This window comes from Numenius arquata, chromosome 4 (genome assembly GCF_964106895.1).
Source record: "Numenius arquata chromosome 4, bNumArq3.hap1.1, whole genome shotgun sequence".
NCBI classification, from domain to species: Eukaryota; Metazoa; Chordata; class Aves; order Charadriiformes; family Scolopacidae; genus Numenius; species Numenius arquata.
In genome coordinates, this window is record NC_133579.1 from 75,559,675 (window position 1) to 75,583,059 (window position 23,385).

Consider the following 23,385-nt stretch of genomic DNA (forward strand, 5'->3'; position numbering starts at 1 on the left):
GAACAATTCAACAGGTATTTCTTTTAGGCCAGTCCATTCAGTGAACATACTTGTTTGTTCACCTTCATTAAAGCTCACAAAGAGGTAAATAATTGGAAATACAGAAGGAATTATTTTCTTCAGAAATGTTGCCTCTTTGCTTACTACTAAAATGAATTTTCTTGCACCACAAAATGGTGTGTTCTTCGCTCAGATCTGTTGCTCCTTAACGCTTTTGGTAAACAGGATAACTTTTAAAGTTTAATCAATAGAGGCATTGAAAAATTGCTTTGAACTTCAATCTGGTTTTCTGCTTGTCGGTTTTCATATGCTACAGTCAGCGAGGGCACTGGCTGGATGAGGGTTGGAATTTTCCCACTAATAGCTCTGAAACAGTTTCTTAAATGTGGAGTATTTGTGGGGTGATCAGATGCCTTACACCTTGTAGAGACTGGCACCGTCAGTAATGTGGCTGCGTGAGAAATAGGAGATGCTATTGCCTGCAAGTAGATTCATTTGAAGTTTCTTGTTTTGCTGTGTAGCTTTACTGGAGGAGAACAGTCAAAGTCCTGCTGTGTGTGTCTCCTCAACAAGTCTTACCCGGAACTGATAAATGCAAAAGTATTTGTTGTTTCAGGATTAGGAAAACAGCACATAAAGAAGGAATTCAGTTTTAGAAACTCTTTTAATATACACCTAGTACTGTATCTGTGCTCTAATTGTGTATGATAGCATTAATGTTAAATAAATCTTTAATGCTACTTAATGAAGACTGGGTTATAAGTGGAAATATATAACCTATTTTTGTGATTGTGAAATTAGTTCATTGTAGTAGGAGCAATTAAAATACATTTCAGGTGGAACTAACGGCTGGATGCTTACAGTGCTATACTTTAAGCTGCTTTCCCTCATTAATTTATTTTGGTATATTTTCTTATGGTGGTATAAATATGTATTCATTTGGCATGCACGTGCATCTTATCCCTATTTCATAAGCATTCCATTAGTTAATAGATACTGTAATGCTTGATACTCCTCTCCCTCCTCCCTGCTGTTCTTGAACTATTTCTAATGCATGATTTGTCTCTGTTGCCATTATTTTGCTTAATTTAGCATAGCACAGAGACTCTGCAAAGTGGAAAATAATTTCTTCTTTCTTGGGCCTTAATGTATAGGATCCTGAATCATGTTCATAACTCCAAGTACTGTGATTCTGCTGATGGATGCAAGCTCCCTGCTTCCATATGCTTCAGAAAAGTAGTATATGGCTGTATCTTTGGGCAGGTACTTAGAATTTACCTGGGGATGTGAGCTGGAGATAACAGGCATAGAAAGCACATAGTTTACATAGAGCACAGTGTTAGAGTCTCCTTTTTTAATGGTGTAAGACTATTATTTCAGGATGAAATTGTACTTGTTAGTATATGTTTATGTTATAATATAAGAAATACATACTGCAATTGCAGATGTTTACCCTGGCTTCCAGATTTAAAAGAAAAATTAAGCAGCACACAAAATAATAACTTATTAAAATTTCTTCAAGGAATAATTAATTCCCGACATATGCATTCTTAAGCATTTCTTCAGAAATGTTTGGATGTATTTTGCAGATACTTCTTTCTTCATGTTTCCACCTTTGATACGGAAAAATAAATTCTCTTAAAAACTCTTTATAAGCCAGTTTTTTTGGTCTGGAAAGTGAGTTTCCAGAGGTACTCTATGAGGCGGTTGGTTTTTTTTCCTGTAAGTGAGAGAAAGAAACAACGAAGGCCCATCATTCTAACCGAGCCAGTAAGAGAGTCACACTGCAGTGTGTGCGTAACACCTGCACCGGTGTGTACGCAGCGCAGCAGGGATTTCTGTCTTGGTGGAGAAGAGGGCAATACATTTTCTTTCTAAGCTATGTGTTTGGTTGGACTCGATGATGTGTGGTTGGACTCGATGATCTCAAAGGTCCCTTCCAACCACTAAGATTCTGTGATTCTGTGATTCTGTGTTCTTGACTTCAGTCTGTGGCTTCTAAGCCGAGGAACTAATTTTTCATACCTTTCTCTGGGTTTTTTTTTTGGTTTGGGTTTTGTTATTTTTTTTTTGGAGGTGTGCCTTATTTGCTAAATGTGTTACGACGCCCCGTTCATCTCACAGCACAGCCCCGAGTACCCGTGAGGATTCTCCCGCCACAGAGCTTTCTATATAAATCGTTGCAGCATGGTGCCCACACAAAGAAACAAAGAAAGAAACAAAACCGACCACATCTTTGTATTCCTCAGGAGGCTCAATCCTGGTTGTACCGACGCCAGCGGCAAAACCTCTGTGGACTTCATGAGACGACAATAGTTTTTGTGCCCTTGACCTCAGATGCTCTTCTAAGTCTGAATTTCTCCTTTTCCCCATCCAGCTGTTAAGTAACCACTTAGAATAGACTAAATTACGTTTAGTTTTAGTTAGTTTTTATTAGTTTTAAATTACGTCAATGAGAAAAGAGAAAACTGAAAAGACTCGGCTTTTTCACCTTTTTGCCTCTCGAGCTTCACATTGCCTTTCAACATGATTCCTTATCACGGAGAAATTGCTCAGTTAACATATTTGAACAAATCACAATCAAAGCTGTTTATTGATCTATTAATGGCAAGTAATTAACGAGCCATGAGTGAAGTAGGGCTCTTGCTGCTTTTAGTTATGCGTGTCCTGAAAAGGTAGCCGAGGTATATACAATTGCACTAATATATGTTCTGCTGCTAATAATAGCTTCAATCGTTTTGGGGTTTTGTGCAGTGGAAACTGCATCAAAACGCTGCATTTGAGGAAAGCCTTCATATTAATAAACGTGTGTTGTTGTGGGGTTTTTTTTGGCTGCAGGCACAGTGGTCGAAGAATTCTCATAGCCACATGCTTTGAGAGTGACAGATGAAAAGCAGTCTGTATGAACTAAGAGTTCTCGTTCTTCTGTTATTAGTTTTAGACTTTGGTTCCTTATTCCTCCAGGTCCATTGCTTGTTTTTTCTTAATCATGGGCTGTCATCCAAGCGAAATAACAGGTATATCCCAGAGAACAGATTCAAATCATTGCCAGCAGCAGGGATTGAGAGTGATTTTACAGGTCACAATGCCATTGCCTTCCCACTTAGTCTGAGTGAAGCCAATAATAAGGTGTTCTATGTAAATTAAATCATAAGTGACTTCTGAAAACATTCCTGAAAACAGCAATCTCATGAGACTATAGGATAATTCAGGTTGGAGGGGGCTGCAGAAGGTTATCTGATCCAATTTTCTACTCAAAGCTCGATAAACAGCCCTTGTCTGTGTAAGTGAAGACTATCTGGAAATGAAGTTTTCCTTCCTTACTGCTTTGGGTTTGTTTGTTGGTTTTCGGTTTTATTTTTTTTAAAACTTGCGCTCCAATATGTTTTAAATTATACTCAGACATAGGGGTCTGTTTCAAAGCCTTAACAAAAGATCATCAGAAAAAAAAAAAATTTAGTCAAGATAGCTTGGTGACTTTCTTAAGAAAGCGCAAAACCTAACACCTCTGCTGAAAATACACCGTATTATCTCAATATGCAATAAAACACTGCACATTTCTGGGGAAGCGATTTTCAAGCCGGGAGCCTGCCGTTGCTCACAGTCCTTGTGTCAATTAACTACATACTGAGGAGATCTGTGTTCACTTTCTGACCCTTAATACAGATTTCCTTCATGACCTTAACAATTTATTTAGTTTTTCTTCTTTTTTTTTTTTTTTTCAATTCTGTCAACATGAGGTTGATGCTTCTTATTGCCTATATTGTCTGTTTAGATAACAGTTTTTTAGAACACGAATTCCTTTGCAAATATGCAGTTATTAGCATGATAGAGGCTTGGTCTTGGCAATCCGAGTAACTAGTACTGTTAATATATGGATGAAATTATAAGCCCATGGACCATAATTGCAACTTAATAACAGTGTACATGTCTATGGAAATTTGCAAAAAAAAACCCCACCAGACTTTTCGATTTGTTTTGCTCTTTTAAATTTACATTTCTTGTATCCTCTTTTCTTCTCGTTTCCTTGGAAACTTCCATTTTGAGAAGATAATGATATGTTTAGCACAGAGGCCATGCAGAAAGCTAGCTGTTTTCTGAGTTCTCGATGCCCGTACACTGTCCAGTTGTTGTTGGAGGTGACAGGGCATTTCCCTCATTTGCAAACAGGAACTTGGAGATAGAAGAAAATTATTCTGTGCCCACTGGTTAACAAGAGGGAAAGCAGTAAAGCAAGATATAGAATCACTTTGCTTTTATAGGAAGAAGCTTCCCTTATTCACTCTAATAAGCAAGGTGATGCACATGACACTGATACAATATACTGACAGAATGCAGAATTCCTTGCTATGAAATTGTCCATGGGTCACTGATCTCAGCCTCTGAACTGGGGAGGAACCAGTTCTGCCACTCTTCCCTGCGCCCCGGGAACGCGAGCCTGGCGGGAGGAGGGCTGCTGTGCTCACGGTGTCTGGGAGCCTCCCATTTCCCAGAGCTGTAGGAGCCGTAACAAATAATCCCAGTGTGGGAGCTGAAAGCACAGATACAGAGAACGGAACAAGATCTGTTGGTGTTGTGCTCCAGTTTTTATTCCCATTCTCTGTGCCCGCAGGCAGCCTGTGGAAAGCATAAAGCAGAGTTACTGCGCTACATGAATTACAGCTTCATGCCTGTTGTCTTTGGAGGAGATGAGACAGCAGCTTCATGAATTCAGGAGTTTAACGGGTGAAATAGAAAACTTAGTTTGCTGTTTAGCTGTTTTATTACAATAACGCAATTGTAATGCCAGTAGTAATTAAGATTTATGGGCAAACTGAGATAAAAACAAAGTTCAAAATTTTAATATGATATTTTTCCTAAGTAACCATCCAAATCAGAACTTAATATCTAAACTTCCACATCTCTAAATGTTAAGTGATCTAGAATGCTCACTGCAGATTTAATTCCTGCTTAAAAAGAGGTTTTCAGAAAGAGTCTGAGAGAGGACTGGGATTTCTGCAGTATTTCCTGAAGTGGTGAATGTCAGCTGCTCCAAAACTTGCTCGGGCTCCAGCGTTCAGTTCTGAATGTTCTTTCAGAAACCATGCCCGTAAGCTTCCATGGGTCTTGGCCAGCCTTAAGAAATTTGATTGACCCCTTCTTCTCTGTCACTGTTCTAGAAAAGCTGATTTCAAATTCTAGAGATTTTTAAAGGAGAAAGGTACCAGGAGCAACGTCCTTGCTCCGCTCTGACCTCCATGCTCATGTCCTAGAAGTGGAAACCAACAGCTTTTGGAGACTTCTTTTTCCCTTAGTCGTTGTCATGTTGCTACAGAACTGAAGCAGATTAATTCATAGGTTAAGTGTTTCTCATTAAATACATATGGGTCATCCTAGGTAAATACCAGGTAGGTAATTGGTTAGTTAAGAGGTCATTTTTTCCAGTCCGTTATTAATACACCCTTCTCTCGTGTATTTGTTTGACTCTGCACCTTCGCTTATCTCTTAGCAATTCCTTTGAGGTTTTTAGATACTGTGATCTCTTGGTTTCACTTTATCTTCATAATACTTGTACCTGGTGAACTGATTTTGCTAATTTTCCAAGTTACCTTTGCTGATGTGCAGGAATTAGACTTAATCTAGTATCACTAAGTGTAAAAGGCTACATGGTGGTTTGGTGTTTCTTAGAAATAATAGTATCTGATGAGAGCTTTGTGAATATTAGAAGTCTCCATGGAAAGCGTGACTGCAGTGCTGTGAGCCCTGATTTCTTTACTATGCCTTTTTAAGAAAAAGTGATGAGTTTGAGTTTTAACTTTGCAGTTATACCAGCCTGCCCTGGTTTCATGGATGAGATGATACCGTTTCATTTCTTGAGGCGGTGACTTGTACCCATTGCCTGAAGGTTATGGGTAGGCTTTCCTAAATTCTGACCTGAGCTTTCCCAGCTGAGAGCCTGGGGCATTGGGCTGCCCCTTCTATGTTAGGTTTTACCTTTGGAAAGCCTTTCTGCTTCTCAGGACCCTCTTTAAACATTCTTTAGTTAGGGTTCGTTTAGTTTGGAAGTACTGGAACTGCTTTCTAAGAACTACTTTTTATTGTTAGTGATGTTATCAGATCCCACCCCCTGTATCATACATGCTTTTCATAGTGAGGCCACCAGAGAAACCCGTGGAACACAGCAGAATGCATATGAACTTGGGAATGGATGTGGTGTGATTACTGACACGTGTGTGGCTGTCGGAAGTATACATCTCATTCCAGGAGTATGTTTGAGTATGTTTTTTTAATGCTCTTTTTATGTATGAATGCTTGATGTTCATTATCAAATCAGTCTATTAAAAAGTTTTTCTGAATTGTCTCTGAAAGGGAGACCCTGAAATAATTTCCCCTTTGGAATGATTCCACATACATTTTCCCTACTTTTTCTCATTTTCTTTATCATATAACCCATTCTTTCCATAAATCCCCTTCAATGATTTCATACTCTCCCTGTGCAGATTTCCTAATGTTAAAACAGTGTCTAGCTGAGGCCAGCCAACATTGCCTGAGCGTGTATGAGGACAGAGTTTTACTAAAGGTTAAAGAGAGTATGCAAAAAGTACAATATATTTTAAAATCAGGTTTGTGTAATGTCATTGCCATTATAAGCTGGAGGAGGAGAGTGCATTGTCCCCTTGAACTTTTGTGCCTTTATGTGCGTAAGCCATACGTACCTGTAGATTTCCTTGTGGAAATCTATGTAGGAATTTATATAGAAGGAGGTGACCTCCAGATAACAATCCCTTCTTCTTAGAAGGAATTACTTCAGCAAGATCCTTTTTCAATGTATCTTTTGAAATATTTTTGTATGTGAGATTTTCTTAATGTGAGAAGATGAAAAAAACTAAATTAGTCACTGATTTTCTGTAAGGTAAATGTATTTTACTGAAAATGCATATGGACAGTAACTTCTATTTTCAAGGCATTTGTGTTGCCAGAAAAAATTATTCATGATCACTTCCTTAGATTCTTGAAATAAGGAGTGGGAAAGATATTTCACTTTATTAATAGAAATAGGAAAAAAAAATTAATAACCATGTTTGCTAGATAAATGGATCTGCAGATTTAAGAAAAAAGGAAAGGGTGCTCACCACATCTACTGGTGGAAGTTAAACTTTGAAACTGGGCATCTGCTGGCCAGGGCAATGATGAAGGCAGAGCCTCTAACAAGATGCAGAAGACTGAAATGCAGTCCAGGGTTTCAGAAGCGACAGGTAAAGGCTTGCAATCAGTTACCAGCTTAGCTGCTCACCTGTGATGAGTTTCAGAAAGTAGGAGCTGGTTGGTACACACTGCTGTCTCCGTTACCCTGGGAAAGACCTGTTATCCGAGTTTCTGTTGGAAACCCACCCCAATGATGGGGATGACTGGGATGTTCTGGTAGTTGGCATGGACTCTGTAAAGCAAACATATGCTCCACAACTATCAGTGGGGTTTCACCTGCAGCTTGTTATGATTCTGTGCGTTGCCACAACAGCAGTGATGATGCTTTGCCTAAACTACAGATATGCAACTAGGTACATGTAACTTATAGGATAGGTCTTACTAACTCATACATTCAAGACATAGGTAATATCCCTTGAGCTATTTTTAAAGTGACATGTCTACCAAAACACTTACATAGATGAATAGCCATAATGAATCTAGTGTACCAATTAAATTGCATCCACAAAATTATTTGTATTTTGGACCATGCTATACAATGAAACAGAACCTTTTCTCCCATCACCTTAGTAAGTAGTAATCTGCTTTCTGCTAACATTAGTCCATCTCAAAAGTTCTTTTTACGTTTTTTCTCTTCCCCTTTACTCATTCCTCTTTGATGTTCTCTTGTGTCTCTACCTCTGATATTTGTAACATTCCAATTTCGTATACACTTTTGTAAAATCTTAATCATATTTACAGTAGTGTTACTCTTGAATGACACAGAAGTAATAGATCAAAGCTTCTTTTCTTTTTAATCATCTGTCCCCTATGGCATGGACTGTGTTTTCATCAATTTTTGCAAAGCAGTGTGTCAAGTAGCAAGAATGTTTGGAAGAGATACTGAACCAATCTCTTTTCTGGAAAATCTGAAATCGCAAGCAGACCAAAAACATTGTCAGACATATAAAATAATTCATCTGTGATGATACTCTGCACCACTATGTGATTTTTCACCCACAAATCTAAAAATATCTTAACAAAATCTTCAAAAGTTAGGGTGCTGGAAGTAATGAGAGTTTTGTTTTTATTTTTTGTTTGTATTGGGTGTTTTAGTTTTGCTTGTTTAAAGATTTCTGTGCAAAATGTGTTTGAATGTATCAGTCCTAAGGAACTGAGAGGATTGCTGGCCACAACATGAAGATCAGTGCAGATCAACGTTTACCAGGCTAAGCGCAGAGCTGGCTTAATCGCACTGAACCAGAAAAAATATTGACTCTTGCTGTGATTAGTGCTACACCTTGATCTGTGGCCTGATGGCCAACGCTCCTGTTCACAGCCATGTTCCACTACAAGAAATCTGTAACACCAGCAAGACGCAAAACCCAAAGAAGGATAATGAGTGGAAACTGTGAAAGTCTGCCAGAGGCCAGATTAGGTCTTTCCTCTGATGAAGTTAAGGTTTTGCCCGCAGAACTTCTTCCTAACATACACTGGGCTCATTATTAAAGAGGAGCAACTGAATATTCACATATACTTTAACGAGAAGTGCAGGGGTAGTTGATCTGTGTTTGCATGCAACATCTTAGCATCAATGTCTCATTTTCTTTGGACACCTCCAGGGATGGTGCCTCAACCCCTTCCCTGGGCAGCCCATTCCAAGGCTTAAGAACCCTTTCCATGGAAACATTTTTCCTAATATCCAACCTGAACCTCCCCTGGCGCAACTTGAGGCCGTTTCCTCTTGTCCCATCGCCTGTTCCTTGGGAGAAGAGACCGACCCCCCCGGCTACACCCTCCTTTCAGGGAGTTGGAGAGAGCGAGAAGGTCTCCCCTCAGCCTCCTTTTCTCCAGGCTGAACACCCCCAGCCTCTCCTCACAAGACTTGTGCTCCAGACCCCTCACCAGCTCCGTTGCCCTTCTCTGGACCTGCTCCAGCCCCTCAATGTCTTTTTTGTGGTGAGGGGCCCAACCTTACGTGGGTTTCCTGGGATCAGGACTGTGGGGGACACTGGGAGCCCTTAGGTCCTTTCAGAACCACTGAAGAGCAGCACAAGCCCCCTCTAAAGTCACAAAAGGCGTGCATAGTAGGAGTAACAGAGAGAAATTGTCATACATGGTTGAGTGCATCCTCACTTTCATATGCAAGTGGCTTAGAATGGAGACAGAGGCGTAACTCTTGTGGGAAGACCGTACTTCACTTCGCAGAAGCTTTTGGTAAATCACTCACGATCCTGTAAACTAAAGTAGTGGCATGTTTGCAAGTCACAGAACATCTTGCGAGTGTATTCCTGATATAATAATTTATCCAAGACGCTAAGCGATAGCTTGCTTAGTTCTGAAACAAATGGCAAAATCTGTAATTAATAAGAAATAAGTTTTTTAAATGAAGTTGAAGGGCAATTTCAGCAAGCAACCTTCTCTGTCTCTCTCTGGCTTTTAAATAAGCCACTTAAAGGGATTATGTATTATTTAAAGAGGAATTTAAGAAACGGTAATGACTGGGATTACTGTCAGTCTGGAAAATGTAGGGCTAGGTTCTGTTGTGTCTTTTCTTATACAAAAATAACGTGACAAAATTCTGAAAAAATGTATGAAAATTGGTGTTGCCAGCGATTGCCGGAGGGGTCCCTAAGCCTGTACCCGTGTGTGCACGGGGCTGCGGTCATGGGCCACGTGTGGCCAGTCTATGATGAAGAGCTCTGTAATAAATTCTGCACAAAAAATTCCCCACATTCTGCCTATATTAATGAATAAACTTGTCATTTCTGTAGTTTTACTGTGTTTTAATTAAAACACAATATTATTATTCTATAATAAAAAGCCTAACCTACAAAAACAACTGCTATCAAATTTAAATGCAGATTGCAATCCCTGGATTATCAACACCGCAAATTCTTGTTTGTTTATGACTATCGAGTTTTACTGGGATATAGAAAGTTACACAAATAGTCCGTTTTAACATTTAAAGAAATTGCTTTCTCTATTGTCTTATTCTCTGACATTCTCTCTAGAAATAAACTTAACCTAGCAAATTTCTTTCATGTTTTTTCCCTCCTCCTTTGCTGCTATGTTTTACTCACATGTTTTACTATCATTGGGATTTTTGAACAGATCAGAATACTTCTTCTTTTTTATATGTATAATTTGGTAGTAAAACTTGTTCAAATATTTCTAAGAGTTGTCTCTTCCCCAAAACAGGTGTTTCAGGAGCTCAAGAGGATTCAAAATACAATATACACTGTAAATTTTCAACTGTAGTTGAATATTTAAATACTAAGCTTGTAAAGAAAAAAATTCAAAGTAAAAACTGTACTTCTTAGGGTATAGCTTCAATACTAAAGAAAACAATTGTTTTTCATATAATTAATTTTTAGCTTTTTAATTTTTCTGCCTTTTTTTTTTCTTCATTCTCTTTTAATTCCATTCTTTCATGTTTTTGATTACTTCTTTCTTCCTCTCTTGCTTGCTTTTCAACTGATTAATGCTTATTAATACATATAGAAGGCATATTGCTTCCACTGATCACTTTTTCAAGCTATGAAAATTAGTTTTGGGGTACTGCTTCTCTCTTTTTACATCACTTCTTCAAATCATTTTCAGACTTCAGAAGATGGGCAAGGGTTTAACGGACAGCAGGGCCGGTGAGAAAGGATCAGAATTTAGCAGGTGAAAATAAAGAAATGATGCATCAGCAGTGCTGTGGAGAGATTGTGGAATTCAAAAGCAGCTTGGGAAGAGGGTACGTGGTGCAATTCTTAGGAGATGACGGAGAACCCAAATCGCTCCGTGTATATGGTAGCTGAAAGGCTTATGGCAGCCAACAAAAATATACCAAAGGGATCATTGTTGAGCTTAATTACTTTGTTCTCAAATTTGAGTTATTTTAATTGAAACTAATGTGCTAATATTAGCTAGTTTTGGGGAAATGAAGATAAGAGTTCTCTGGAAGGATTCTAGAAAGTATGGAGGTGGTGCAGAATAATAAAAATTGTGATATAGTAAAAATGGTTGAATAGCTTTATGCAGTTTGAAAAATTGAACAGTGCTTCAGAGTTCTAAGTTGAATAAGGTCACATCTAATGTAACTTCCTTGAAATCAGTAGAATAATGAAAAGTTAATTTGCCACATAAGCATTTCTCAAGTTCTGATTAATTTTAATGGGATTTGCTATGTTTTAAAAAGGAAGCCTCTTGAAAGTGCAGAGCAAGTTGTAGGTCAAAAAAGGAACAAAATGGCTTTGAGTGTCTGTGCATGTCCTGGACTGTGGGGAAAAAAAGAGCTGCTGTTGCTTTAATCCAGTAGCATTTTAAAAATAACAGCTTTACAATTTCATAGAAAACGCCACACAACTTCTAGGGTACAGTAAACCCACATTTGCTTTGACCAGTGTAGAACTACACACATGCCACTTGTCCTCATCTAAAATGCTTTTGAAATTGGATAGCCCTTTAAACAACTATGAACTCTCAAGTTCTGCTTTGGGATGCACGAAAAAATCTCTTCATATGCTCTTGGAGGTTGTTACTCTTTTCAGTCTCAGACAAGAAATTATCCGAATAAAATCATCGAAAAGCAAGCACAGTCCAAGAAGTGACTTGCCTGGAGCTTCCCCAGAGGATTCAACCAAGGACAGCTGATCTATTTAAATATTAACTCTAATTTAAATGCAGGTACCAATTAACTTCAAAGTCTGTGACTGAAGAAGATAAAAAAGTTCGAAGTATTGTAGCACAATTGGTTTTATTAATTGAAAACTAGCATGTAAGGGAAATTTTGAAAATATTGGAATACTGAGTTCTTCATCCAGGTCTAACCGCTTCAGATCCTGGGCAAAACAACAGTACCTGAAAATTATTTTTACTGTGTGGCGTTCAGCTCTCAAGATAAGATGAATTCATGGTCTCAGTCTGCTTCCTATTGGGCATATGCTGCATGTAATGTAATAGTCATTATTACTGGCATCTTCCGCAGCTGCCTTAGCTGAGGCTACCAACTGCCCAACCTCCTACTCTCCTACAACAGCTGATACAGGGTTGTGGGAGCAATTTATTTTTCGTTGGCTGAATGTCGGGGAGAAAAAAATGCAGAAAAGTAGAACAAATGTTTTAAAAGGTCAGCTTCTTTGGGTCATTATTATGATACGTTTCACATTTTACAGCTAATCAATATAAATTAGAAAGTGCAAAATATAAAACAATAACTTATAATTTTTATGTTTTTTTCCCCTCGTTTTTGGTCTAAACAGTGTGCTGAGTTTGACAATGAACAGTTTCTTCAGCTAAGACCCATGTTTTCAGAAGGGAATGACGTTTTAACACCGAAAGTGATTGGGTCCAAGGTGTGTTACATTGATAGCGGTCAGCCTCATGTCAAGTCTGCACATTTGCATAGTTGCTACTTGGTTTGCATTTATTCTTGAACAAGATGGACACAATTCATCAGAATTATTAACAAATCTAGCAATTATTATTGGCATTTATTTTCATGAGGGCAATCAGGAGGTAAAATGCCTACAGTTATACTTTATGATACAGTACATTTCTGTCCATAGGGACATTATACCATATTTCGGAAGAAAATGTTTTCCTGTAGTGAACAAGCACAGCCGTCCTCATCTTGTGGTCACCCAGAAGTGCTGCTGTCATTTGATAAAATTATGCTTTTTACACGAAGTAACAAACTACAGATCTTGTTTATTTGCCCATTAATTAAATTTCTTTTCATCAGCTCTCGTGGGAGCTTGGTTGGCTTTTAGGGACCAGGGACTAAATTTTGCTCTCTGCTTATTTTTAAAGTTTGGTGATAGAAGTAGTTTCATATCCTCACGTGTAATGTCAGGGCTGAGAGGAAACCTGTTATTTTGCTTGCTCTGACGTTTGGTGCTTTTATCAAAATATTTCTATAAACAGGAGATAGTATTTTCCAATCTGGTCAGTACAATATTGTGTATGATAGCCATGTGTGATAGTCAAAATGGTTCTTTCACATAAACTGGTGTTTCAGTATTTGTGTTACAGAGTCTTTCCTTCCAATTTATTTTATAGCAATGTTCTACTAGTTTGTTGTTTAAATTTGATGCTAGACCAGAGCCACAGGTCAGCATACTTTGGCTGGAAAATGGTTTTTGAATAGCATTAAGTATGGAGATTTACATCAGGAATGACTCTACACATGGCTAATTCCTCTATCCTGTCAGATGTAAACACGAACTGATATTAGAAAGGTTTCAATTTATGTTAATGATAGTGCCAAAAGCATTGGAACGATGCTCTTTATACGGGTTCATGCAAATGGTTGATTGCTGCTGAACTGTGCATTAACATAAAGCACATCCTCAGGTAATTTATGGGAAAATGACAAGATATGAAATACTAAGTGAGGCAATGATCAGTGAGCAATATCCTTGCCTCAGATTGGTACACGTTTTCAGAATGGTGTTCATCATTGCTTCAGAGAAGAAAAAAGCATACTGTACAAAAAAAATCATGATACACAGGATAGTGCTTAGAGATACGATGCAGTAGAAAATCATATGGTATGATACCTTTCCAGAAGCACTGTGAGTGTGGGGGATTATTTCTTTAAGATGCATTCATAAAAATGTCAACTAAGGAATTGAAAGCAGGTATAAAAACATGATGGGAACAAGTACATATTCATGGAATCATACAATCACAGAAGGGTTGGAAGGGATCTCTGGAGGTCACCTGGTCCAACCTTCCTGCTCAAGTAAGGCTACCTAGAACCAGTTGCCCAGGACTGTTTCCAAATGTCTTTTCTGGAAGTCTCCAAGGTGGAAGACCCCATAACCTCTTTGGGCAACCTGTGCCAGTGCTTGGTCAAACTCAGAGTAAAGCAGTGTTTCCTGATGTTCCTGGGGAACCTCCTGCGTACCAGTTTGTCCCCATTGCCTCTGGTCCTGTCGCTGAGCACCACTGGAAAGAGTCTGGCTCTCTCTTCTTTACGCCCTCCCTTCAGGTAATTACATAGTTTGAAATGTATACCTGAAATGACTAAAGGCATATTCCATACCATATAACATCACGCATAAAAAATGCGGGTAGGGGAAGAAAGAGTGGGGTTTGACTTCTGATTTAGCAGTTGCTTGGAGAGTGGCTAGACACCGGTCTGCTTGAGGGGGGCCATGAGCTATTGCCTTTGCATTCTTTTTTTTCTTTCTCTTAGTGTCTTTATCTTGACCCGTTTGATTTCTCACTCTTGGTCTTCCTTTTCTCTTACCCGGTCCATCACAGAGCAGTGAGTTAGCGGCTGGGTGGGTGCTCGGGGGCCGGGTGCCAGGCCAACCCCACCAGGCTTTGAATCTGAGAATTTGAACTCAATGGGTAACTACCGCTAGGAGGTGCAGAATGATTATAGATTTCAATACAAATAAAGTGCTGAGGTTTTTCAAACATCAATTAATTGAGGAGAAATCTGTAGCTTTTACTTGCCAAGAAAGTGTTTGCCAACAGAAGACTGATTTGCCTGACGGTAATATTTAGGCGGATACTGAATAATAGGAGACAGCGTTTGGTCAAAACCCAGTACGTAACTGAAGAATGGATGTGGCGCAATGGCCACAATTGCAGCAGAGCATTAGTCAGGAAGTCATTAACAATGCTTAGTCAACCCTATAGCCCTACAAACCAAATCATATTCTCAATTAATTTTCATATTTAATAACTTGCTAATGCCATCATTACGAATTTTGAAAAAAACCTCTTCAGATGAACCATCCACTTTAATTAAACCCATGCAGTAGAATTTCAGTTCTTCTGTGGTCATAATTTGAGGTTGCATTTCCCTTTTCCGTATGGGCAATTTGATAAATAAAACTATCTTAAAGCAATTATAAATTAAATTTTCAAAAGTATTTACCTTTTCACGTTGTGAGAACACGGAATACTATGCCGAAGGCTTTGTGGTTTAAGGTAGGTTTATTTTTATTGGTCACGGGCGTTAAGATAGTTTTCTGTTTCTGTTTCAGTCTAGTTTTAAAAATGGAATCGGATCGTTATGCCACGGACCTGTTTTAGCTAGGCAGTTTTTCAGTATTCTTGTTTTTACTAACGAGCTCTGGTACTGCAAAGGCTAAGCCGGGGGAGGCGTTAACTGCAGTCTGTGGCAAGATTTCAGCATGTGGGGTTCAGGCCAATGACTAGCTGGTGTCGCGTGGGGGCAGTGGAAAGGAGAAGTCCTTCCTTCTCGGCTCTCCCCATCCCTCGGCCACCGGTGGCCGCGTGCAGGACATGAGGCAGATAGTGGGGACTGGACCAGGCTTCATGTCCATTCAGAGGAAGCGATGTGGCAGTGTGGGGCCTAAATTTGCATATATGTTTAAATAAACAAAAAAACTAATACTTCATTTGTAGGCATCAGAAGCTCAAATAGGAATTAGATGAGGGCTCTGGGGAGGTTGCTGCCGGTCTTGAGGTAGATATTTTTCGCCTCTTCACATGAATTCAAAAATTCACTGAATATTATGTTAGAATCATAGAAACATAGAATTGTCCAGGTTGGAAGGGACCTTTAAGATCATCTAGTCCAACCATCAACCTAACTCTGATAAAAACTATCACTAAACCATGTCTCTAAGCACTATGTCAACCCGGCTTTTAAACCCCTCCAGGGATGGGGCCTCAACCACTGCCCTGGGCAGCCCATTCCGAGGCTTAAGAACCCTTTCCGTGGAAACATTTTTCCTAATCTCCAATCTGAACCTCCCCTGGCACAACTTGAGGCCGTTTCCTCTTGTCCCATCACCTGGGACTTGGGAGAAGAGACCGACCTCCCCTGGCTACCCCCTCCTTTCAGGGAGTTGGAGAGAGCGAGAAGGTCTCCCCTCAGCCTCCTTTTCTCCAGGCTGAACACCCCCAGCTCCCTCAGCCTCTCCTCACAAGACTTGTGCTCCAGACCCCTCACCAGCTCCGTTGCCCTTCTCTGGACCCGCTCCAGCCCCTCAATGTCTTTTTTGTGGTGAGGGGCCCAAAACTGGACACAGCCCTCGAGGTGGGGCCTCCCCAGTGCCCAGTACAGGGGGACCATCACCTCCCAAGTCCTACTCGCCACGCTGTTCCTGACCCAGGTCAGGATGGTGTTGGCCTTCTTGGCCACCTGGGCACACTGCTGGCTCATGTTCAGCCGACAGCCGACCAACATGTTCAACATATTCATCAGTGACCTGGACGAGGGGACAGAGTGTTTCCTCAGTAAGTTTGCTGATGATACCAAGTTGGGTGGGGTGGCTGACACCCCGGAGGGCCGCGCTGCCATCCAGCGAGACCTGGACAGGCTGGAGAGCTGGGCAAGGAAGAACCCCATGAGGTTCAACAGGGAAAAGTGTAGGGTCCTGCACCTGGGCAAGAAGAATGTCAGGCACCAATACAGGTTAGGTGTGGACCTGCTGGAGCCAAGCTCCGAAGAGAAAGATCTGGGAGTCCTGGTAGACAGCAAAATGACAATGAGCAAGCAGTGTGCTCTTGTGGCCAGGAAGGCCAATGGAATCCTGGGCTGCATAGGGAAGAGTGTGGCCAGTAGGTTGAGGGAAGTCATTCTCCCCCTCTGCTCTGCACTGGTGAGGCCACAACTGGAATACTGCATCCAGCTCTGGGCTCCCCAATTCAAGAGGGACAGGGAACTACTGGAAAGAGTCCAGCGAAGGGCAACGAGGATGATTCAAGGATTGGAGCATCTCCCTTATGAAGAAAGGCTGAGAGAGCTGGGACTCTTTAGTCTGGAGAAGAGAAGGCTGAGGGGAGACCTTATCAATGCTTATAAGTATCTAAAGGGTGGGTTGAAGGAGGAGGGAGCCGGACTCTTTTCAGTGGTTGCCGGTGACAGGATGAGGGGCAACGGGCACAAGCTGGAACAGAGGAGGTTCCACTCAAATATGAGAAAGAATTTCTTCCCGGTGAGGGTGCCAGAGCCCTGGAACAGGCTGCCCAGGGAGGGTGTGGAGTCCCCTTCTTTGGAGATTTTCAAGACCCGCCTGGATGCAGTCCTGAGTAGCATTCTCTAAGCAATCCTGCTTCAGCAGGGGAGTTGGACTAGATGATCTATACGGTCCCTTCCAACTCTAAAAAAATTCAGTGAAATTCAGTGAAAACACCCCCAGGTCCTTTTCTGCCGGGCAGCTCCAGCCACTCTGCCCCCAGCCTGTAGCGCTGCAGGGGGTTGGTGTGACCCAAGGGCAGGACCCGGCACTTGGCCTTGTTGAAACTCGGTGTTGGTTCTCGGATCAGTGTTTTTGCAGCTTTTCCGTTTAGATTTGTTTTGGTAGTTCTGTACTTCTTTATATTCTTTTCTTCCTAAACGAGTTATATGGAAAAGCAGAGGTTCTAATTACTCTGTCATGCTCTCTTTGAAAAGGCTGAAGGTCTCCACATATTGATTGTGAAAACAGTGCCGTTATATCTTCATGTAATAACTTTAATTGCCGCCACTCAGAAGACTCCTAAGTTTATGCTAGTACACTATACTAATGGAGGGGGGGGGAGGAGAATAGAATGTATCGGAATTATTCAAAGTAGCCTTGACGTAATCCTTTGTACAAACAGATGTTCTTACAACATCATTTGTTTGCTGTTGTTGCCCTAGAAATAACCTCATTAAAACTAAGAAGTGTAAAAATCTTCTAGTAGATGAATTAGGAACTCTTTAATGTATGAGCTAATAACACACAAAGCGTTTAGTTATTTTTTGGGACACTCTCAAGGATAAATTAAAAAAAACAACGAACCACAACACATTTTCTAATTTGCAAAGCAGTAGTACTGGGATTTTAGCTGAAAGAGAGATTGGTAATGTCCTGAAAGCATTCTTCAGAATAAAACATTAAAATACAATAAAATAATTGGAATTATAGACAGGGGGGAAAATCTGGTGATGTTATCAGTTCTATTCTCAGAGCACAGCTTGGCATGTAAAAGAGATGTCCCAACAGTACAGTCCTTCATTATTGTGTTTTGTTCGTATTTAAATGATTCGCTCCTACTGGAAAACTATTCTAATTAGTATTGTAATTATATTCTGCCTTAATTTTTGTTGACTTAATTTGTCCTTTTTCTTTTCCTTCCTTTTTGCACCCCACCAATTAATTTTTCTCATCCCTAAAGTACGAATCCCTTAAATACTCAGAGATATTTATACTGTCGTGTGTTTGCCCTGAGGAGAGGCAAGAAGGAGAGGCCAAGTGCTCACAGCTGCCTCAGCCAAGGAGAACGTACAGCTGCTGACAGAGAGTGCAGGGAAACACAACAGATTTTAACTGCAGAACACGGAAGCACTACACAGAAGTTAAGGAAAAGAAATAATGACTTTTTCAGTGAATTAATTTATGGAACTCCTATGGAAACGCCTCTCCAGCTAGGATGTTTTCAACTCAGTGTGTTGAGCTGCATGACTTTAACTTTTCGATTGTATTTTCAACTTAGTGCAAGGAATGCTTGAACACATGATACAAAAACCGTATTAATTATTTTGCCTTTTTGACTCATAACCCAAGTGTACCTCATCCGTGATAGTGACATTGAAGAGAGAAGCTGTATTAAAATAAGGCAGAAGGAAAACTAGATATGACTGGTGGTGATGGGTAGCACAGCTCCTAACTAGGGATTCTCCTACCAACAAATTACTTTAGGTTTGCATGATTCCTTCTGTGCATAGACTGCTTCTGCTGAGTAATATCTGTGAATGATAGGAGACTTTGATCCAAATGCTTGGAGATTAAATGGTTGCTTTGTGAACACGTGTTTAGTAAAAGGGGAAGAAACTCCTAAGATAATTGCTATTTTTGATTCTTTCCTTCTTGCTGCTCTTGTTGCCTGACTCCACCTGACTTGACTGCTGCCGTTTCTGTTGTTACTGTACTTGCCATTAATCCTTTTATTTCTTTTGCTTCTACCACAATTTGCAACATCTGCCATTGCGTCTAATGTAATTACATTTTTTTTGCCTTCCTGTTGCTCTTGCCTACTTAGAAGTTGTAACAAAAAAGCCCCGCAGGAGTCTTTCAACATCAAAAGATTCATAACAAGGAGAGCGGTTTTCCGACCAAACTTACCGTATTTGAGTTCTTCCAACACTAGTGCTCACTCACTTATTTTCCTTTCACCATATGAGTACTGGCGTTGTCAGTGACAGTACTGGTCTCTTCAAACTATTTTAGAGCAAAGCTAGATGATCTGGGATTAAAGTGTCGTAGGAAGTTCTTACATTTTCTGGCCACCGCATCTGCAGGGAAAGAGCAAACAGGCAGACACGGTGCTCCCCGCAGGTGCTGATCGTAACGAGTCTGGTCCAGCAAGTTCCTCTCAACTGGGCAAAATCTGGCTTAACCCTCCAGCTGATGAGAACGGGTTGATGGCAGGGAAGAGCATGGATATTTCAGTAAGGAAGTTTTCCAAGAAATCTCAGGAAGTGGGTGAAACAGGAAATACACTGTGCATTGTAAGAAATAATTTGTTACTTTCTTACTATGTAAATGATTGGAAGTTCGTAATTTTCAATGAGATTTCTACATAGTTTTGTCAGGTGTATGAGAGATTAGTTTAATTTATGCACATTATATGAATTAATAGACAATACGCTAGTTAGGATCACAAATTTCTCTCCACAAGATAAATGATCCTGTGATGGAGGTTGATGACTAGTCCCATATAGAATTTTGCTGATTTTTTAAATACTTTTTTAGCTTGACAGCCAAACCTAAATATCAAGAAACAAAAATAGTTTAGACTATTTGAAATGTTTCCTTATTCATGTTTTTTGTAACAATATGTCATTCAAACGTATAATGTACACTTCAGTTTTGGATTACTTAATAAGAAACCCTATAGCATAAAAGAAATGGAAGAGATCAATTGACAAAAGGAGAGGGTTAGTTGTAGTGTCCTTCTTTCATTTAATAGCAGTAATTGAAGTGTCCACCAAAGGTACAGGGGTCCATCATGTCCCTCAAGGAGCCCAAGGTTTATTCATTGCTGAAAGGTACTTTAAAGAGGTGTTTTAGAGAATTTTTCTGAATATTTAGAATCATAGAATTGTCTGGGTTGAAGGGGACCTTTAAGATCATCTAGTCCAACCATCAACCTAACTCTTATAAAAAAAAAAAAAAACCAAAAGAAAACCGTACCAAAAAAAAGCCCCACATTACTAAAGTATGTCTCTAAGCACTATGTCAACCCGATTTCATGATCCACTTAGCAATAAATGTGTAAGTATATACTGGGGCAGAGTTCTGTCTCCCATGTAAGTCCTCACGAAGCTCATAGAGCTGTGAGGTGTTGCGGAGAAGCTAATTCCAAAAGGACAGGTAAAGAAAGAAGATGAATAAAGACTTTTACTAAATATACTGCTGCCTCATAGTTTAGGAAGGCTTCTGAAAAAAGGAATCCAACTGAAAGAGTCCCTAATTCAAGTCAAGGCTGACTGAGACCTTGTCAAAGTCTTCTCTTAGAGATTCCCTAATGTGTATAACATTTTGTATGAAAACATCAGAGATGAAAAAGACTTTTATGGCAGTTGATATAAAGATCTGGAGATGGGGACAGACAGGATCCAGACCCTGCTTTAATGAGCAGTGATTGACTCATGCAAGCATATTTTCTAGTAGAGATCTCTGCTCATAACTGGATTTCCAGAACAGATCAGTAGCTTGTCCAATCTATGGCCCTTTCTTTGCACGCACTTAGACGTACGAGTTCTTCCTTTGCATGTGGCAAGGATGAGCCAGGTGGGGGCACTTGAACCCATATCCAGACAAGTGCCATGAAACACAGCCCCTCTGTGACTTCTTGAAACTCTGGCCTCATCTCTCACCACCTATGATCATTCAGTGAAATCATGGCGTAGTTTCAGATGGCTATGCTATGTCTTTCAATGAGAAATGTGCCCCTTGAAAACAGTGCACATAGGTCAAATTCTGTATCTATTCTGGGACCTTGACTAGTACCAAATTCTTTTAAGATAATAATAAAAATTGCACAGTGGAATAACTTGCCAAGGAGGAAGTTCACCTTGCATATGCATTAGCTGTAGAATAAAATACTCCACCTAAACTTAATGTGGATGCTATATAAATGTCTACTCTTTTTATGAATTCTCTTTAGGTTTTTGAACTGGTTATCTTGGGATAATGCTTTCTGTTAATGCCTCTGTGTGGGTGTGAGCAAATGTATTGGTAGAAGTTTATTTCCCAATTTATGTCAGACATATATTTCTAAAATACTATTTGTAAGTTGCACTTTAGAGTTAATGACTGGGATGCCACCTTCTTTTGGTTGAGTGATACACAGTGCTATGGAGTTACTTTGGACTTAATTTTCAGAAGGTGATTGAGAGCTGTAGCCTGAGTGTACAAAATGGGCACTTGAGAATATAGATCACTGAAAATAATGGCCTTAACCTTGTAGATCCATCAGTTGCACATGTACAAAATGTAGTAGTATTTATCTGCAAATAGACCTGAGAGTTTTTTATTGGGATATTCCCAGCAAAATTAAAAAATATTAGCAGTGCTATTTTATCTGGACTTAGTACTCTCAATGAAATGTCAAAGGTGATTTTCTTCACCTTGCATCCTTTGCTACTTTGGCATTGATGTACGAGGAGTAGGTTATGATGATGCTACTTTCCTACTCTTCTTCATGCTTTCTTTAACAGAAGATAAAAAATTCAATAGATGTAGTCTTTATAAAAACTGCTTCAAAATCAATGATTATATCTTTATATGTAGTTCAATCCCCGTCACTCTACCTTCCAGCTGGCTATTTTTTTTAAACCAATACCTATCTCTCTATGAACTATGAAGGGGGATGCACGAGGGGTTGTTTGATAGCAGAGTGTTTTCATGTCAAAACACAAGCAAATTGTCAGGAATGTAGCATATATAATTACAGATTTGATATTTATGAAGGATCTATTGTACTTTTGCATTTAGCGTGAAAGGCTATAATGATGATATATAGCAATTTAAGGGTGGTACAGCTGAACTTGTTCAGAAACATGAACAGTGTGGATTTCTTTTTAATTCCTGTAGTTTTTATGAATTTAAAAATCTCTTTGGAGGCTGCATGGGGTCAAAATTCCTTTGATAAATGAACTGTCACTTTGCTTTAAGCATTTTAAAAACATTTAGTTGGGCATATTGATTACTCATTAGGACTGTACATCACCAAGAGCGTGGAAATGTTATTAAATTCCTAACCAAATTGAAAGTGTATCACAGCTGTGTGAAGGAATACAGATAGCTTTAAAGTATTGATGCTTTGGATGAGTATTGCTAGCAGTATCCACTCCTTAAAGGCTGGTAGAAGAGAGTGTACTGCACGCAGGGTGGTGGAGGAGGCAGTGGTGGGTATGTTTCCCAAGGAGATGAGGCTTAGCCTGTCACCACAAGGTTTTTTCAGCTGAGCCACCTATTTACTTTGGCCAAGGAAGCCCAAGTAGCGCTCAGGCTTTGCTCAGTTGTTTAGACAGTGAAGGTAGCGCTTAATCAATTTTCATTCCAATCTCCCCGTCAAAGCAAAGATGTAAAGAAGCGCACCTTCCTAAGCTCATAGTTCCTAAACTGGGAGAGAGTAGGCTGGTAACAGAGCAAAGATTAAAGCAAAGATTACGCTCAATGGACAGGTCCAGTCAAAAACAGATCTTTAAGAAGTTAAAGGTATTATCCAAATTAATCTCTGGTTGACAAGGCTTACTGTATCCAATATACGCTAAGTGAATCATTATTTCTAATTTTCTTCAGATTTTTTTTTTGCTTTTATGTACCCAAAAGTACAAAATTCTCTACAACATCTAATTTTGTTTTGGTGAAGGGAAAACAAAAACGTCTCAGCTAAGTAAAATATTTGAATGTATTATTAACATGACTAGACCTAGTTTAATGAAGTTTATAGTACTAGTAAGTAAAACAGTATTATTAACTATGTGTGCTTTTTTTTTCTAGCCAATCAGAAGCAACCCCCTCTCACCTTAATCTTAGAATAAGCTATCAAATCAAAGAGTAAAATTAGACATCAAGTCCAGAGGAGGAATCAAAGTGCAGAGAGGAGAGGAAAAAAGAGTTTTGATTACTTACGCATGTTGATAAGCGGAAACACATCTTTAAAGTATTTATCTATTAATAGCTGAAGCCAACAGCATTTGCATACCAATCAGGAATCTTTATACTGTTTAGTTTCTCCTTTGAGAGCATATTTTGTTTGGTGGTTTAA

At 39.6% G+C, this 23,385-nt stretch overlaps 1 protein-coding gene across 1 annotated transcript in view; it reads left to right on the plus strand.

Annotated features, from left to right (window-relative positions):
- The window catches only part of CNTNAP2 (contactin associated protein 2), an 864,917-nt gene that overhangs the window by 525,802 nt on the left and 315,730 nt on the right, over positions 1 to 23,385 (plus strand). The window lies entirely within an intron of this gene.